The following is a 9,798-nucleotide window of genomic DNA, read 5'->3' as shown; positions in this document are numbered from 1 at the left end:
TTTGACGATTGGGTCACCTAATTCGCAGTCGCTCTTTAAAAGGGGGAGTATATAAGGTATTTCTCCCTATATTCCGCATGCCTTCGTGGTGTAATTGGAAGCCTACTCGGCGCGTATTCGAGAGGTCTAGGGTTCGAGTCCCGAAGAGGGCACTGCACATTTTTCTCGTCACCTGCTTCAAAAAATACCTAATGACTTTACAGTGGCGCCCGAACTAGAAGACAGTGGACGATAATTCGTCACCACTTCGATTTGGCGATTGGGTCCCCTAATCTCCAGTTGCCCTATAAAAGAGGGAGTCCATAAGTATTTTTCCTCTCTTTTCCGCATGCCTTCGTGGTGTATGTGGAAGCAAACTCGAAGCGTATTCGAGAGATACAAGGTTCGAGTTCCGGCGATGGCACTGCTCATTTTCCAGGTCTCTTTTTTCAATAACTCTACAAATTTCATTAATGTTCCTAGTAATTTTGTATTCTATGAATGAAAAAGAAAATGCTGAACTTCGTGTTTTTAAGGCTCCAATGACCTCAGGACGAAATTGGAATTCGCTTAAAAGTTGACAAATACCGAAAGCACGGTCGGGCTGGATTGAATCCTTCACCATGTGAATATAGTGTCCCTGAAAAATATCAGTTGCTGGGAATTTACTCGCGAGAAATATTTATTTGAAACGCAAATGCTGTAGTTGAGGGCGGGGGAAACTCACTTCAGCTTAGACAAAAATTAATCGAACCTTCTAGCCTGAAAAGATAAATTAATGTCCTGGTGACTCTAATATAGTGAAAATGATATATGAATGTAATATAAATTAAAAGAACTAACATTTATTGTGTTTTTAATCTTGTAACACAAAACTAAAACTATAGAATATAAAATGACTTCGGCTCCTAGCGAAAATAACAGTAGGCCACGTATACAGTTCCCATAAATTATTTACCATTGTTAAAACAAGAATTTGAAAGAAAAGTTTAAGATTTTAATACAGTACAACTCCAATTATCCGAATTTTTTATTATCCGAATGGAGTCCGGTCCAATTGATTCGGATAATTGGAGTTCTACTGTAGTACTGAATTGAATTTTACATTACTTTTGCTAGGGGGAAAAAAAAAAAAAAAAGATCGTTAGTAAAGCTCCGAAAAGTCTAGAAATAGAACTATTTAAGTTACTCTGTGATATAAATCTTATTCAATGATTTGAAGACACAATTTCATTAACTGTTATTCGTACTTGTGAAAAGATAAATATCCTGAGTTACGAATTTTTGCAATAAGAACATTCTCTTTGTTTGCGAATACATTTACATGCGAACAGTTTTTACTACTAAGGAAGTATTGTAATCGTAAAAATTTTCGTGTATCGTATTTCAACAAAAATATCCATAGATTTTAACACAAGAAATGCGTTTTAATTAAAATACATCTTACAAATTAAGTTTGTAGAGAGATTAGGTATATTTTGAAAGAACAAAGATGAAAAATGAATAATACCTTCGCCGGGAATCGAACCGCGGACCTCTGGAATACCGGTCCAGCGTGCAGAACCACTACAATACGAAGGCACGCCAGAAAGGCGGGAGAAATACCTTATGTTTTTATTTAATAAAATTTTATAAAAATATCATTGTAAATCATTTTATCAACGCGTTCTTGAACTGTTCGTTTTCAAATACATCAATTTGTGCTCCACATTTCGAATTATTATTCGAAATTAGTAGCCCTATCGTATTTGTTGCCTTAAAAATATTTGAGTTGTTAAATTAGTACCTGTGTAGGAAAGTCAGATAGCAATTCTTTAAATGTTTTTACTAGTTAGTCTTTTAGATAGCAAAATTCTAATTTATTTATTTATTGCGATGTTCAGTTTATTACACTGAACTGGAATATCTTAAGGATGCCTCTATGTTTCCTGTTTACTTTTCCACTCTCCGTTGACTTCCGCACACGCAAAATGAGATTATTATCACCAAGCCTCTTAAATAATGTGAGAGTGGTATATTAAAACATGGCGCTGCACTTAGTGTTTCGTATTTTAATCAACACTAGCGGACTGCGGCCAAAGCAAAATTTATAAGTTCTATGTACACCTAAAAAGAAATTGTATAAAAACATTACAATATGAATTAATTCAGTTCATTCTTTCCAAGAAATAACCAATTCGTAAATAATTTTTTTGTTGCCAAACAAGAAAATAAAAACTTATGACACTTCAGTTAATACGTATATGTATGACATCATGATTTAAATTTGATGTAACACAACTTTTTCTCAATATCCATAAAAGAATTAACGTGGCAGTAACATATCCTGTCAGTTACTATAACCCTCAGCAAAAAAGTAGCCAACAGCAACTATTTATTTAAAATTGCTGACATTAACGAAAAATGTTCGACATGCATTGACATCACATGCAATCACGTATTTCCTTCAACGTCAGAATGTGACGTTATATAATCATAATATGTTTAATGTTGCAATGCTATTTTATTTCATATTCTGCAAAACGTACAAATTTTTGATTAACAAACTCTACAATTTCAAAGCTAGCAGGGGCAACACTTGTACAGACATTAGGATGTTTTGAAAAGCAGGAGAGATGAAAAAATGTGCAATGTTCTCGCCGGGACTCGAACCCCGGACCTCTCGAGACCGCGCCGAGTGTGCTGACCACTACACCACGAAGAAATGCTAAGAAGGCGGGAGAAATACCTTATAAACTTGTAAGGTTTATCTTATTTTATCTAACAGTCAATTTTTAGTTAAAAGTTGCTTTCCTGCCTTTCCTTAATTTCAGCTTACGACTTCCGGCCAGAACGTATTTTCAGAATCGCGGTTGAATGCAAATGAGGAGAAGAAGTATTTTTAACTGTGAAGTTCTACTGACTTCGTTAGAGAGCCAGAGATTCTGATCAGAGCGCATTAGCCTTTTGGCTATACAATGGAACCTCGAGATACGAGTTTAATTCTTTCCAGCATTGAGCTCGTATAGCGAATTTCTCGAATCTAGAAACAAACTTCCCTATTGAATCTAGTTAATCCGTTCATCCCTAAATATCTCGTTGCCATCTCATATTCAGTCGACGTACTTGGTGTTTCTGGGAGAAGGTCCATGTACAGATTCTTAGCCTTAGCGCAAATGATAGCTTCCGATACCGAATAGCCTTTTAACTGTTTCTCGTTAATCCGCGCCAACAACAGCTTCTAAACATCTAGGAGTTTTGGACGGTGCTTGTAAATTACGATAACTGCTTTGGCCACATCAAGTTTCTTAATTTCTTCGTTCTGCTTCAGAATAGTGTAGATCGTCGGTGTCGAACGGCCGTAAGTCTTCGCCAATTCCATCACTCTTACACCACGCTTATGTTTATCTATGATTTCTTAATCTCAACGGCCATGCCTTCCTTCCTTTTCTTTGCAGAACTATCTGAAGCAACGATCATCTTGGAAGACATCGTGAAATAATTGTTTTCACGTTAAATGTAAAAAACAATTAACTCACAAGTTCCCAAATAAATAGATCAAAGAACACTGAGTGATCTGACCAGGGTATTCCCCGGATCGAGAAACGCGCCATAGGCATAGCAACAGCCTGGCTCGTTGCTCGTTACTCGAGTCAATACTCGTATTTAGAAACGAATTTTTCGCTCATACTTTCTTCGTGTCTCGAATTTCTCGTATATTGAAGTGCTTGTATCTCGAGGTTCCACTGTATTCTCTCACAAGCTATGTTTACGATCGGCCGTACTCTAGGCTCCTTATAGCTTCGCCGTTAGTTAGCGTTAAGGGGCCAACTCTGTTAGAATCTTAATAGCTTCGGCTACATCTTTTTAGCTAAGATTAGTTAAGTTTTTATTTCTTAGCTCCCTGAGTTCAAGCTCGAGTGGAAGCTTTATTGTAAACTCCAAGAAAGGAGTCTCTTGTGAACTTTATTTGGAATAATAAAGGGTATTTAACGCTTCTCGAGTTCTGTTCTCTGTCCACAGAACTAAAGCAATTACTCGCTTACCTGTTCTTAAGATTCCTCAACTTCTGCTGTAAATTAAAAGACAGGAATCTTACACACTTTTCGAAATAAAGCATGTTTTTTTATCTAAAGCGCGCGAGACTACTGCCACACGGGAAAATGAGTGGGAAAATTAGCATTTTCAAAGTGTTCAATTAATATCTCGCTTGATTAAAGCTGTACGACAATGATAATGATCAAAATGGCTTCTCACGAGTTTTTGGAATCCGAGAGTACGTCTCTCGAAACTCACTTCCCGTTGTTCCGGAGGAGATGATGTTACAAACAAACAGACAGACGCGCACTCAAAAACGGTTAGCCGTAAAAGGTTGAAATTCTGTATATGAAACTGCTATAACATCTAGTTCTGCACCTCCCTTTTCTATTGTAATCGGGCAGTACTTAAACATATATATACATACATACACCCATCCCCTTACCCGGCTTAAAAGTCCTTACCCGGGCTTTATTTTCGCAATCGTTGTTCGTAGACATAGGCTTCTATTTTGAGAAGTGTTTCAAACGACGAAAATATTCATGCTTTGGAAATCTGAAATTAAAAAAATAAAATAACTTTGGACAAAGAACGAAATCTAACTCTTAATGTGGTCTCCCGGTTTCTATACTTTTAATTGGGAGAATTTTATACTCGTTATGAAAAAATGAAAGTACAAGAAGTTTGACTCCGGTACGACAAAAGTTGGCCGGGATATTTCATTTCGAATTTTGTGATTTTTGATGTCATTTTCAAATTGCCTTAATCGGCTAATTAAGCTAGAATAACGAAATAAGTTTAAATGAAGTGCAGCAAAAATGTGTATAATTAATAGACGTACAAAGAAAGCCATGTATTGTCCAGATCAGATTTTGTTTTCCCTCACATCTTTGTTTTTGAATAAACACGTAATCTCATAATTTTAATTTTTTTACTGTTGGAAAGAAATATTTTAAATGAAGCTTGTACCAAATATCTAACAGAATTTACCAATTTTTATGGACTTTCAAAAACAATTTGGGTTTTTTTTTCAATACTTCGAACAGTTTGAATTCTTTTCGCCCGATTGAGATAGTGGTTTCTGACTCTAACTGCCGTACCGAAGGGCCGGGTTCGAATCTCGGAGAAGGAATGGATTGTCAGTGCGGCATGGAGGCACTCTAAATATGTGGCGAGCCGAAAGCCTTGTAGAGAGATTGATGGTATGGAAAGAGGGGGGGAGGAGACACTCGGACTTGTCCCTCCAGGAAGTGCTCTCTCTCAAAATTGGAAGCGGAACTAAGCTAAAGTCAGGCTGTCACGTACTGTCTGTCCACGAGTAGACCAGCTCCCGCCACAATGTCTGGCGGGTGGCGGTCGCTATAACAACAGGGCTTGTATATTTCAAATAGGGGGGAACCAAGGTTTGCTTTATTGTTATTTTGATTTTGGTGACTGTTGGCTGAGGGGAAAAGAGTTTATCATTCGTCTTCAAGACAGCCCTACGGAAAATTGGGTCAAGGCTCGTTTCTACGGCAACCGACAGCTGCAGACTAACTGGCGAGAGCTTTTCTTATGATAGACAGACTGTATATGGTGCTCAAGATTCTTGCCAACGACTGGCGACCATTGACAGACAAATGAAATTTGAACTCTCGCATCCTAAAATGCAATTTTTCCCATCTTTAAATTTTCACAGATTATGATAGCAATCTTGCGCATCATTTTAAAGCAGGAATGATTAAAAAAACGTTCATTGGTTTATTTTCTATAATATTTAATAACATGATAAAGTACGGATGCTAGAAGGAGAAAAAAATTTCATTCTTTGCGATTTTGGTTGGTCATCACACTGATAACGGAAATCCTCTTCCGACCATGGACCTTATAAGAAATAGACTAACCCAAATGGGTTTTCTCCCTCGTCTGAGGCGTTCCCGGCTGTCACCTTGATCATATCCGGAGGAGTAGGGACGACTTACAGAAATTTAACAGTGGTTGCCTATTGCAGCGTGTATAATTGTCAAGAAAAAGCTGGTTGTAGAGCCTAATTCCACAAATTAGAATCTCTACATATTTTGAAAATAAGAACAATTTTTGAAATTAAGATTGATTTTTAAAAATTTAGCATATTTATCAAGCATAATTAACGTTCCAAATAATTATAAAACTATTGCATGCTTTCAGGGCTGGATATTTTTTTTAGCTTTTCCTATGCTGTAAGGAAATTTCTAACTACTTCTTTTAGAAAATAATATTTTAAATCTGAACTAATAGAAAATTTCAAACAAGCAATTTTCTCTTGCAATTTTTATGCTTTATATTGGAGTAAACAAGTAAAAAATACTAAAATATTTAAAAAAGAATTTTTAAAAGTTTTTTTTTTTTTTTAAATTCTAAATTGTGCTGCTTTTTTAAAATTATGAGTATTATAGCACAATTTCTATAAAAAAATTATATTTCATAACACATCATAATGATAAACACTTTTGACTCCTTAAAAAATTTTATACATTTAATTCTAATATTAAAATCGTATTTAACCGTAATAATTAATTTCGCTTGTATTTTATAGTGATTATTTTTTTAATTTATTTTTAGTTCTGCATAAGATTTTTTTTATTTACAAACATAAATGGGTTTTCTCCCTCGTCTGAGGCGTTCCCGGCTGTCACCTTGATCACATCCGGAGGAGTAGGGACGACTTGCGGAAATTTAACAGTGGTTGCCTATTGCAGCGTGTATAATTGTCAAGAAAAAGCTGGTTGTAGAGCCTAATTTCACAAATTAGAATTTCTACATATTTTGAAAATGAGAACAATTTTTGAAATTGAGATTGATTTTTAAAAATTTAGCATATTTATCAAGCATAATTAACGTTCCAAATAATTATAAAACTATTGCATGCTTTCAGGGCTGGCTATTTTTTTTTAGCTTTTCCTATGCTGTAAGGAAATTTGTAACTACTTCTTTTAGAAAATAATATTTTAAATCTGAACTAATAGAAAATTTCAAACAAGCAAATTTCTCATGCAATTTTTATGCTTTTTATTGGTGTAAACAAGTAAAAAATACTAAAATATTTAAAAAAGAATTTTTGAAAGTTTTTTTTTTTTTTAAATTCTAAATTGTGCTGCTTTTTTAAAATTATGAGTATTATAGCACAATTTCTATAAAAAAATTATATTTCATAACACATCATAATGATAAACACTTTTGACTCCTTAAAAAATTTTATACATTTAATTCTAATATTAAAATTGTATTTAACCGTAATAATTAATTTCGCTTGTATATTATACTGATTATTTTTTTAATTTATTTTTAGTTCTGCATAAGATTTTTTTTATTTACTGATAATATAATTTATTAGCTCAAAGGGGCGGTAGCCTAGAAATGTTATTAGTTTCGAAGCGGCATTTTGCGCTATTTTACTATAAATGTCCGTATCTCCTTGCAAATTGTTGTTACCAAATATTATCGTCCTGTATTATATTTAAAGAAATTAAATAATGAAGAATCTGCATGAATATATGTATGTTTCTCGCACTGTGACAAAAACGACAGTATCTAGAGCCATCAAATTTTGAATAATATAATCCTCCACCCGAACATGAGCATCTGGACGGCCGAATTTCGAATTTGTTTTAATCTGTTTCATACTCTGTAAAACTTAAACGAATTTTCGATTAACAAACTCAACGCGTTCAGAGCGGGCACTGTACGGAAAATAACAGTTTTTTTAATAATCTACCACAAATAACAAGAAACAGGTTGAATATTTCTGAAGAAGACGATTTAAGGATTAAAACGGCAATTTTATGCCAATTACTAAAGAAATTGCATCATTCCATCAAGCGCCGACATATACCAATTAACATTTTGTGCAACTAAAATCTGTGATTTTGCATCTGAAAACTTGTATATATTTGTAAAATTAAAAATAATAATAATAATACAAAAAAAAAACTTGAAAGTTTCAGATTTTATATTATGCCCAAAGAGGCCTTTTTTATTTATTTATTTATTTTTTATTTATTTATTTACGCACACCTAAATGTTTCGAGAGTATTTGACCTAATGTTCCTTTCAGCTTAAAATAGTATATCTTTAGAATTCTCGATAGACAGTCTCGCGTGCCGGAATTTTTTTTTTTTTTTTTTTTTTTTTTTTTTTTTTTTTTTTTTAAATCGTACAATGTTACCATTGCTCGCTTTAAACTCGCTGGGTTTTTTAATCAAAAAGTCGCTAAGATTTTACAAATATAAAATAGATAATAAAATAAACTCGAAATTCCAAATTCGGGCTTCCAGGTGGCCATTTTGGGAGGAGGATTACGTTATTCAAAATTTGATAGCTATAGGTACTTTTGTTTTTTTACAATGCGACAAACAAACATACATTCATGCAGTTTCTTCATTATTTAATTTCTTTGAATATAATACAGAGCGATAATATTCAGTGGCAACAATTTGAAAAGTGAAACGGACATTTATGTTGAACCGACGCAAAATACTGTTTTTAAGAGTACCTAATGCTGTTTCGAGGCCTTTCTGAGCTAACGTTTCCTTGGCCTAAAAATGAAACATAAATGAAACGAACCATTTTATTTTTTTTTTTCCAAAACTTTTGTTCATTTTATTAGTTTAAATATTATCATTTTGTTACTCATGTGCGATTATTCGCATTATGATTGTGTTGTTGTGTTGTGTACTCTATATTACTGAGAAAAAATTAAGGGGATTGATAAAGAAATCCCTTCATTTAAAAGAGGTCGATGCAAGAAAAAGTTTCGGAATACCTGGTATAATTTAACCAACAGATGACAGCACAAAATTATTAAAGAAAAGGCTTTTTAATTTTTCGCATTGCCAAAAGATGGCAGCACCAAATGACTCGATCTTTAGTATTTCAACTGGCATTTCCAGAAGTTTGAAAAATATGAGCAAATAGAAAAAATTTTAAGAATCGTGTCAATAAAAGATATTAGAAAAGTATGCTAAGGATTATTTTAAAATTTCAGTGATACATGACAGATATGCATATATAAAATTTTTATTATCTTTTTCATATTTCTAACGAATAAGAGAAATAAATGAAGAGTATATATTGATAAATAGTGTATATTGATTTATGAGTTTATGAACTAAGTAATAAAGAAATAAAAATATTCTATTTTAGCTTAAGAAGACAGATTTATAGCAGAAATATTTACGGGAAAGCAAAAGTCTCATATGTATAAATTTTCCATTTGGTGCACTCAGTGGTCACCCTACCCTTTACAACTACTACTGCACTAAAAATAAATAAACTGGATAGCTATAAGAAAAGGAAGGAGCAAACATCTGAATCAGCTTCTGCTTTACAATCCTTTCTATTCATGGCATGATCTTTCTTTGCACTGCCATTTTGGTAGTTTGATAATAGGAAAATACAATTTCATTTTATGTTTCTTTAAACAAAGGTATATGTTCTAAACAAAAGTATGGATGATGCTTTTGTCTTGGAAGAATTTAATCATGCACGGCATTCATCAACTGTCAAATCCTGCAATTCTTATTGATTCTTTCTTTTCAAAAAGGGAGGAAAAAAGGTAGTTCAAATCCCCCCTGGCAAAAAAAAGCAGCTGAAAATCTCAGACAGAAAATTCCTGGATCAGTATCGATTTTGCTTACTCGCAATGATGCCATTGTATACCTACTCATGAGAAGAAATAAACAGGTTACTAAAGGCATATTTTTGAAGTACCTTCTGGAAACAAAAAAGAAACAAGTATAATTTTCTTACAGATTTTATTTTTATATGAAAGCTCTTACCTCTATC

The sequence above is a fragment of the Stegodyphus dumicola genome, chromosome 6 (genome assembly GCF_044657685.1).
Source record: "Stegodyphus dumicola isolate Sdum_Otavi_A_Nest chromosome 6, ASM4465768v1".
Taxonomy (NCBI): Eukaryota; Metazoa; Arthropoda; class Arachnida; order Araneae; family Eresidae; genus Stegodyphus; species Stegodyphus dumicola.
This window is presented reverse-complemented; position numbering follows the sequence as displayed.